Source organism: Echinops telfairi, unplaced genomic scaffold (genome assembly GCF_000313985.2).
Source record: "Echinops telfairi isolate 266 unplaced genomic scaffold, ASM31398v2 ScPeMD7_443;HRSCAF=831, whole genome shotgun sequence".
NCBI lineage: Eukaryota > Metazoa > Chordata > Mammalia > Afrosoricida > Tenrecidae > Echinops > Echinops telfairi.
This window is the reverse complement of record NW_022104341.1, coordinates 54,781,645-54,790,759: the sequence shown is the minus strand read 5'-3', so window position 1 is coordinate 54,790,759 and position 9,115 is coordinate 54,781,645. Positions and strand designations below refer to the sequence as shown.

General features: G+C 44.2%; 1 protein-coding gene across 7 annotated transcripts in view; it reads left to right on the top strand.

Annotated features, from left to right (window-relative positions):
* The first annotated feature begins 8,050 nt into the window (after positions 1-8,050).
* The window catches only part of LRRC7 (leucine rich repeat containing 7), a 595,712-nt gene continuing 594,647 nt past the window's right edge, over positions 8,051-9,115 (top strand). For 6 of the 7 annotated variants that reach the window (XM_045292109.1, XM_045292107.1, XM_045292106.1 and 3 more), the window contains exon 1: positions 8,051-8,361. The gene's annotated coding sequence lies outside the window, so the exon portion shown is untranslated. The remainder of the gene's footprint in view (positions 8,362-9,115) is intronic. The other variant, XM_045292112.1, reaches the window with a different exon arrangement.

Here is a 9,115-nt window from a genome sequence, read left to right as displayed (position 1 = left end):
AAAAACCTAACACATTCTTTTCCATTGGGTATTTTTGGACTCATGGTGATACCTGTATTTCAGAGCCACCCTTCATAGGGTTTCTAAAGACTGTGATACGTTTAAATTGGATACCATAGCTTTTCTTTAGATTTGAACCACCAACTTTTTAGGTGTAACCCAGCAGTTAACCCGGTATCATCCAGGGCCTCCTCATTAGCAGTAACCTTGGTTATAGATTCAAATTGAGGAACGAGATTACCTTTATCGGAATAGATATATCAGTTTTGACTCATATAGTGACTGTACATAGGATTTCTAAGACTAAATCTTTATGAGAGCAGACAGCCGCATCCATATCTTAACTACTGCAATGTCGTAATAATTATTCCAATGGTTAAAAACAACAACATTGTAGCTAGAAGAGGTTCTCAATATGAGATTAGTTTCATAGTAAAGTCATTCTAACAAATTTATTTGAAGCAGAACTTTAGCGGCCTCTTCTTAATTCCTATTTAGAGGTTCTCCCCTGTATTTGAAACTGACCACAACCATTCGATATTCTCTATCTGAGACAGTTGGGTTTGCATCAGCTTGGCAGAGCCAGGATTCTCACTGGTTTGTCAGTCAACACCTAGTGATCCCCTATGTTGTCACTTTAACTTCATAGTGGATCTTCTGTGAATAACCAATACATTGTTATTCACTGGAGTGCAACTCCTTTACTCGATGACAGCCTTGATGCAATTCAAAGGATGGGATTGAAATGTGGCCTACTTCCAACGTGAAGATGTTCTTGTCTTTTGCTGGATCTGGATCCTGCATTTGGTTCATTGACCTCTGGTTATTTCAACTTGAAACAATGACTTGCCAATCCTGGAAGGCATCTGACCTGCCATCTGGATTCATCAGCTTCTGCAGGTACCAGCCTGTGGTCATCTTGACAATTTCCTCACACTACAAAGCTATGCAAGTCATGGTAATCCCCCAGCTTAATAGCTGACCCCCGGAAAGGAACCTTCCTGGATTTGGACTGGACTTGCCTGCTTCTACAACTGTATGAGACACTTTCTTGATACAAATTTCTCTGTATATATACATATATAAGCATCCCTGTTTATGTTTCTTTAGGGAACCCAACCTAAGACACAGCCCTTAAATTTCCTCACAGCTCGTGGTTTAGCAAAGTCTACTAGCACTGGTCTCTTCAGAGCTATATGTACATTTCTTCTATGTGGAAATTCAACAATAACATTTTCTAATTCCCTACATGCTAATAATTAATCCAACCCAAGTCGTAATATTATCACTTGATGAAGTTGAAATTGTGTTATGATCTCAATAAGTAGTGGTATTTTAATCCAGAATGACCAAAGAGCAACTAAGTTAAGACAAAAGTGAAATTTCCAGCCCCAAAAGAGAAGTGTTAGGATGACATTTGGCACATCTTCTAAAATTGTTGATACTACCACATGTCTTTTATTTTCCAATATGGCTAATCCTACTTGTCCTGGGAGCAGAATACTAATTTAAAAATAACAATGTGATTTGAAACAATTAATGAACAATTTAGATTTTTTTATGGATAATGCCTAACCATTTGTAGATATAATATGAATAGCTAAACTGTTAAAGCTGCCTTGATACAAAATTTTAAATAAGAACTGTTTTGATTTTGTACCTCTGCTTCAATAGGTGTCCAAAGATATTTATAATTCATATTTCATCAAATTTTAGACAATCAGCTGGATCTGCAGAGGGGTCACTGACAAAGCAACTTGGAGATTAAAGACTGCATCTACATTTGCATTTCAATAGTTCCATAATTCTACAGGACCATTAAAATCTCTGGAATATGCTACATTGTTTAAATAGTGAAGGTGGCCAATTTTTTTCAAGATTCATAAATCTTAGGGAAATAAAATCAGGACAATATATCCAAAATCTATTCTAAGAAGAATCTCATTTACCTTTCTTTTATTTTTAGTGCTAAAATTATGGTTGTCAAAATCAGTAGATACTACATCACATCTGCACATTTGGTACTTAAAATATTTTAACCATTTGGATATTTGTGACTTGAAATGTATTTTCTAAGATAAGATATGGGGTGAGTGTGGATATAGATGATGTGTTTGATACAGGACATATGGTTTGATATATGTTATCAATACCATCAATCATTTACTATCAGAAAAGAGCTCTCTTCTCATTATGGTGTTGTAAAATTACTTGGGTTAGCTGTTCTATTCATAGTCTATGCAAACTTCCAACAAATGTCTGGGTGGGAGGAGCATGTAAATATGGTGTAGAGGACTTTCATGTCAGTATTGGTCAGATTCGCCATTCCACTGGGTAAAAAGTGAGTTCTTTAGGAAGGGAATAGAAGGACAAGCCGTGTTCTGCCAGGACTCCTTTGTGGACAAGCATTGGCAACAGAGATCAGAAAGAAGTAGGTAGGAATGGTGACAATAGATACCAGGAGACATAGCAGAAGGCTTCTGAGTTCACTGAAGAGGTAACAGTGGATGCTTTCAGACAAGAGGCTGCCTTGAAGAGTGGGGTGCCCTTGGGTGTCTATGAGTGTAGAAGGTGTTTTGTAACAATTCCCTCTGCAGGGCAGAGGTCAAGCTAAAGACCAGAAAGAGATATTCTTGTCAACATGGCTAAGAAAAGGCACTGCTACAGGCCAAACAACCACTGTCTTCAGTTTCTTGTACTGTGGTGACATGTGTATTGCTGATGATGGAAGCTATGCCATTGGTATTTCAAACACCAGATGCGTAGCCCACAGTGAACAGGTTTTCGCAGAGCTTCTAGACTAAGAACAGACTATGAAGATGGATTAGGGTGCCCATGTCTGAGGAATTAGCCGTGGAACCTGACGGACAGAATCAATACATTGTCAGATACTGAAAACCATAGGAAAAGAAACAGGACATTGTCAGAGATAGTGCCAGAAAATGAGCCCACACCAAACCAGACCAAGCCAGAGACTGATTGAAGGCAGCCCATTGATAGCTCATATGTAAGTTCAAGTTGAAATTGAAAAAAATTAAAATGAGTCCACAATAGCCAAAATCCTACCTTAAGTCTATCCCATCTGAAATTTGAGAACATCTCAAGCACAGGTTTGCCACAGTGAACATTGATGATGGAAGAGCTGAGGAGCTAGAGGATGACATCACGAGTACTGTACTTAAAGACAGAAGAAGGTCAGTTAAAAAAAAAGAAAGAAAGAAAAGATCAAAGTGGATGTCCAAAGAGACTGAGACTTGCTTGTAATTACAGAGTAGCTAAGACTCATGGTTGAAATGATGAAGTTAAAAGAATAAAACAGGACCCTTAACCTCTTACCATATACAAAAGTAATAAAGAGATGGAAGGACAAATAATATCATTTCAACATAACATAATTTTTTAAAGATTAAAATAAAGTTAATCAGAGTAGTAGTGTCACTAGGAGGGTGTAGGGGTCTAGATCACACCAAGCAACGCTGGCAGAAATAGTGACATCTTCATAATTGTTTATAAACCTTTTTTATAGTGTTTCTGAATAAAAATATATTTTTTAACAATTACGAGTTTCTCTTGAACCTTGTTTTTGTGCTGGTTGCTTTAAGAGAACAGCATGCAGTTATGGAATTTTGTTTCCTGCTTGGGGGAGGGTGGAGGGAAATGCCGCAGAAATTGTTGTGGTATTGAACACAGCTTACAAGGACAGTGCTATGGGAAAAACTAGAGTATGAGTGTTTTTCTTGTTTCAACTGGTAACAAACCTCTTTCTGGATGTCTGTCAATTTCCCAAACAGATGAAAATGTCAACTCATCATGCATTTGGAGTTCATTCCACCAGGTCAGATTGTTAATCAAACTTTCTATTTATAGTGTAACTGTGCGTAACAAAAAAGGCCGGATTTGTGGCAGATGGGGGACCACTGATTTTGCCACCACGACAGTGCACCTACTCCTGCAGCTATCTCAGTAAGCCAGTTTTGGGCAAAAAAACAGCATGCTTCTCTTGCCTCATGCACTTTACTCACCTAATCTCGCTTCAGGTGACTTTTTTGTTTCTGTGAATGAAGAGGGACATGAAAGGACAGCAATTTGGCAATGTAACACAGGAGAAGCAAAAACGAGGGCAGTGCTTTCAGCCATCCAAACAGATGAGTTTGAAAAATGTTTCCAAGAATGGAATCACAGATTTGACAAATGTATTAAGTGTAGTGGAGAGTACTTTGAAGATGATAAGGTTGTTTTGTTTAAAAAAAAAAAATAAGAAGAAGAAAGAAAGAAATACATAGCTTTGGAAAAAAATATATATATTCCTGGTTATTTGGGGTGGGGGGGTACCTCCTTGTATATCCTATTATTAGTTATAATTACAAAAATATTTTGAAAGCCAAATTTATATGTATCATTATATCCACTAGGCTAAAACTCGATTCTAATTTACTCTTTAATGTCTCTAAGGTTATTCTAGAGCTGTCATTATTCCCCATTTCAATGACGTTTCACACTAGGTGGTTATTGTTGTTGTTACTGCAGTGGTTTTATAATTACCGATTTTGTCATCTTTTCTGATGTTTTAGCTAAAATGTTATGGTAATTCACATGTGTGAGTTTATATATATATAACTTTTTGAGAATTAAGCAATAATCTCAAGTAAAGGAAGAAAATTTTGTTTTAAGATTTCCACTAATCATGTTACAAGTAAGCATAGAAAAATTTACAAAGTATTTTTATCATTAATATTTATATAATTGAAGCAATCCATAATGATATTTGTCACATTATTCTAATACTAAAGTTGATGATAAACATATAGTGGGTTTGTATGGTACAGTACAGGATACCAGGAGTTATCACATTGGGTGGCAATAACCCTCATGATGCCATTGTAAGTGAGGTCCATTCCAAATTATGTTCTTTTCATAATAATTGTTTTGCTTTAAAATTCCTTGTCATTTTTATCGGTGATGAGTATCATAATATTTTTAGATGATCTCCCTTATGAGAACATAATCCCATTCTGTCTTCTGTCTATATGTAAATTATATGAAATATTACATTTTTGGCTCCTGGTCTATCTCTATTAGCGATTTAGAGAGCTAAAGTGAGAAAGAATTTCCTTTCATGGCACTCTCCCGATTAAGGGTCAGTCTCTAGAGTCACCTCCTTGGACCATCCTTGTCACTGTGTGACTGCTGTGGCTAGGTCTATCAATTCGGTTTTGACTCACACGGACCTCACAGACAACAGAATGAAACACTGTCCAATCATGCACCATTTTCATAATCATTGCTATGTTTTGGCCAAATGTTGAGCCACTGTGCTAATTTGACAATCCATCCCATTGAAGGATGCCTTCTTTCTCACTTTACCAAACATGATGCTCTTCTTCGGGGACTAGTCTCTATAATATTTGCAAAACACATGAGGTGAAGTCTCTCCATTTTTGCTTCAAAGGAGAATTTTACTTACTTAAGGGCACCTCTATGAGTCCATGGATAAATCAAAATTCTTCCCAAACTTTTTAAAGCCCTCAGCATTTCTTCCAAGTCCACCATTTTGTTCTTGAAGTCCATAGTATATGGACTATTCTTCCCCAACACCAATATTCAAGGACAACTTCAGTCTTCCGTATTCACTGTCGGGTTCTCACATGCAAATGTGGCCATTGAAAATACCATGGCTTCATTCAGCATACCTTAATCTTCAAAGTGACATCATTGCTTTTTGACATTTAAATTAGTCTCTGGGGTAGCAGGGGCATGTTTGCCCAATGCAATACATCCCTTGGTTTATTGTAGACTGCTTCTATGGGCATGGTTGTAGATCCAAGTAAAATGAAATCCTTAATAACTTCAGTATTTCCTTCTTGCACGGGTCCAGTTTTGAGGATTTTTATTTATGTTGACATATAATCCATACTGAAGACTATAGTCTTTGATTCTCATCAGTAAGTGCTTCAAGTCCTCTTCACTTCAACCATCAAGGGGTGCCATCTGCATCATGCAGACTGTGAAGGAGTCTTCCTCCAATCTTCTTCCTATAACGCAGGTTCTTGGATTATTTGCTCAATACACAGATTGAAAAAAAAAATGGTGACAAGAGACAGCCACCCTGACACTATCTTCCCCGTTTTGATGGTTTATGTATAGTTTGGGCCCTGAGCACATTTATGTGCTCTGAAATTTTCATTCTTCGCAATGTAAGCCATAATTTGTTGTGATCCACTTAATTGGCGATTTTGCATAGTCAATAAAAAGCAAGTAAACACCTTTCTGGTATGCTCTGCTTTCTGCTGAACTCCAACTAACATTAGCAAGGACATCCTTCTTTCCACATCCTCTTCTGACTCCAGCTTGAATTTCCTGCAGTTTCCTGTGGATGTACTATGGCAAGGCCATTCTCAGCAGCCAGAAGAGATGATTTTTGACCTTGAGGATTTTTAGCATTCAAATCTAAGAATACGAGGGATTAATTTAAGTAAGCAAGGTGCTTAAAGCCACTGAAGAGTGACAATAGAAGGCCATTGTCTACCTCTATAAGCAATTTAGAGAACTAAATAAAGGGCAGATGCTTCCCTTTAATGTAGAAACAAAAACACCTTGTAGTCTATATATATTTTTTAAGGATTCCAATGCAATACATAAATCAGAGTAAATCCATTAAAAAAAAGGAATGTTCATCAGATGCGGCTAAAATACAAAGGAGATGTATAAATACAATGCTAATTTCATTTCGCTTCATCGATGTATTTTTGTAACCCTGCTGATTTTGAGGGTTTATTGAGAAGTGTGAGAAAAGAAGTGTCCGTGTGTGCTTTGAGGCGAGAGCCATGGGAGTGCGTGAGTGTGAGACGGTGCATGCTGCCTGTTGGAGAGGACGCGGTGGCTAGAGGGAGGGAAGTTGGGAAACCCCTTCTCTTGCGCAAAAGCCAGAGCAGCAACCCCGCCCTAGAATGAGAAGGGAACCCAGAACGGGCACAGGGGTCGCTGCCACAGCAACCCCAGACTTTTCTCCTTGGCAACCAACAACCTGCAGCAGGAGAGCGGGGCGGGGGAGGAAACCCCGAGGAGGCGCTCCTGGCCGCCTCTTTGCTGAGATAGCAGGAGCTGCCGCCCAGGAGCCCCGAGCTCGGCGTCCCGGAGCTGGTGCGGGTGCAGGGACACGCGGAGAGGCGCAGACGCTGGGAGGGAGACTCTTCCGTTGCCTAGTCGCCGGCGCGGCTGGAGTCTCCACCGCCCAGTGCCCCGCGGGCAGCCCGGGAGCGAACCGGCGGAGCGCGGGGAGCGCAGCGCCCCTGGCCACCTGCCGCGCGCGCGCCGGGTGACTGGAGGACCCCAAAGAGCTTGGCCTGGCGTCCCACTCGGAAGCAGCAGCCTGGGATGGAGCCTGGAAAGGCTCGCGTTTCCATTCTCTGCCAGATTGGGATTTTCTTGCTGTAATTTTGGAGAGGCAAAGTCGAGGTCCGAGGGGCCGGCAGAGACTGCGAAAAGGTCCCCAGGGCTGTGGACGTGGACCCTCCTTTCTGCTGCTGGAAAAATCTCCTTGACATTTTTTTACACTTTGAAGCAGCTGCAGCTGGTGTCGTCGGAAAAGGGGGTGGGCAAAGGAGGGGGCGGGGAGAGCGGGGAGACACAGCCAAGAGACGCGAGCAGCGCCTCCTCGCCTGCCAATCCTGGCACCTGTGCGCCGAGCCACTGCACCCAAGAGGCCCCCGCTCCGGGCCATCTCCGGGCGGAAAGCCACGCGCGCCCAGCCCGAGGCAGCGGGCTGTCACCGGCCGGACCTGCAGCCTCCCCACGCGAGCGCCCGCGGCCGCCCGCAGCGGGGCCGGGGCACCACCCTCCGCGCTGCCCGCTGCGCCCCGGATCCGGGGGCGATCCGCGCCCGCCAGAGGCTCGGCTGCCGGCGCTGGGGGGTTACGGAGTTGGGTGCACAGGTCGCCCTTGCTGTTCGTCTCTCTTCGGCCCAGGATTTATTGTCTGTGGAGCCTTCTGTGTGAGGGGAGGGAGCTGCGCCTCCGCCACCGCCACCGCCGCGGCGGTTGCCAGGGTGGCTCGCGCGGCGCGCCGGGCAGGCTGAGGCTGGGGAAGAGACGCGCTCCTGCCTCGGGAGTCCGCGCCCCGGGTTTCCCCTCGACCGCCTCCCGCGGGAACTCTCCAGCTGGCCGCCCGCAAGGGGCCGGCACCCTGGTCCAGCGGACCGCCTGCCTGGAATCCCCCCTTTCTTCCCATCTTCCTGCCGCTCCGTCCTCTAGGAGCCTCGCGCCCACTCTGCTGCGGACCCCCGGACACTTTCAGGAATAACCCCCCGCAGCTGCTCCGCGGACGCCCTCCGCAACCTCATGGGCAGTTTCCCTCGCCTGCGATGTGAGTAGAACGCGCTCGCTCGGTGGCCCAGGGGGGCTGCGGGGGCCTGGCCGCCGCCCGCGGCGAGGACCGGGGGCGCACGAGGTGTGGGACTCGAGGGACCGGCTGGGGGCGGGGGTGGCACAGCGCGAGGCTCCCGCGCTAGCTGGGAGCTGGGAGCTGGGCTTCGGGCAGAGGCGGCGGTGGCGTGGTAGGTTTCCGAGCCTTTGCAAATGGGTGCAAACTGGGTGGGTGCACGAGAGCGCCGCGTGGCCTTGGCTGGGAGGATGCCTTAAAGGGTTACATACTGCGAAAAGGGACGGTACAAAGCGATTGTTGCACTCTGGAGCTGGACCATTTGTTGAGCGGAGGTTAGACTTCCTCAGCTGTGTATGCTAGGTCTACAGTCTCCTGGCAGCTTTTATCCCGAGGGGTCTGAGGGGTCCAGCGTTTGATCGCGCCCCACACTCTCAAACCCACACTCACACACACTTGTGGCAGGTAGCACTTGCCTCTTTTTCTTGGGTGATAATGTATTCCTGTTTTTATGTCTGTTTGAAAAATACAATGAGAAGATCTTTATGTCATTGGGGGCCAAAGAGAAAGGGTGGGGCTTGAGAATCCAGCGACGAAGGGACCTGAAATATTGGACGACAGGAAGAGTGGAGAAAGGATGGGGCTAAGCTTTCTCGGGAAGTCAGGGAAAGATACCTTACAGCCCCTGAGCTGGAAAACCCGTGCTCACCCCACTCCTTTGTGCTGAACCGCCCCGCTG